The following is an 813-nucleotide window of genomic DNA, read 5'->3' as shown; positions in this document are numbered from 1 at the left end:
CAAAGAGACACATTGTTCTTTCGTCCACCATGGATTTGATCTCCTAAAAACTCTTTTCTTTGGCATCGATTTTTCGCATGCCTCTAAGATAACCTGCTGCAATTGCTCGGCCATCCGTTCTGCTTCCTCCGAAGATTCCGGGCCGGGGGCCCCGAGTCTTAATCCATATAGATCTTTCAGACTCTCACAGAACAGCTACCAGTCGGCCCGTCGAGCGTCGAACCTACAATTCTCAGCACTGCGGTCATTTGTCATCCTCGATACCCTCAGCCCGATCTCCATGGAACTGTGGTCACTAGTTGTCCATTGTCGCCTTACCATCCGTGTGCCGATGAGTTGGCTTATTCGAGGGGACACCAGGGTCACATCTATGTAAGATGATTCCCTCCTCGTTTTGAAGGTGGGTCCTTGATGTACTTCATTTATTACCTCAAAGCCAAACGCACGAATGAGGGTTTCGAACTTCCTTCCTCTCTCGTCGGTCTCATGAGAGCCCCAAAGCGACGATCGTGCTTTGGAATCTACCGCCACTATTAGTCTCTCACCCCTCAGGGAATAAAACAACTTCTCGAGGTGCCTGAGGTGGCCCTCAATCTCGTCACTGTACTGAAAATAGCATGACACGACGTATATTGATAGGCCGAGAGCCTGCACTTCCGCACACACACAGTGGGTAGTGCTGAGCTGCGAAATAAATATCATTTTCTGACAGGGGTTGCTGATCGCCCGCTCCGCGGAGTGCCACCTTGTCGTGGTGAGTGGGCTCCTCCCGGGCGATATCGCCCCCTTCACGGCCCCTTCCCCGGTGCTAAG

The sequence above is a fragment of the Trachymyrmex cornetzi genome, unplaced genomic scaffold (genome assembly GCF_001594075.2).
Source record: "Trachymyrmex cornetzi isolate Tcor2-1 unplaced genomic scaffold, Tcor1.1 scaffold197, whole genome shotgun sequence".
NCBI classification, from domain to species: domain Eukaryota; kingdom Metazoa; phylum Arthropoda; class Insecta; order Hymenoptera; family Formicidae; genus Trachymyrmex; species Trachymyrmex cornetzi.
This window is presented reverse-complemented; position numbering follows the sequence as displayed.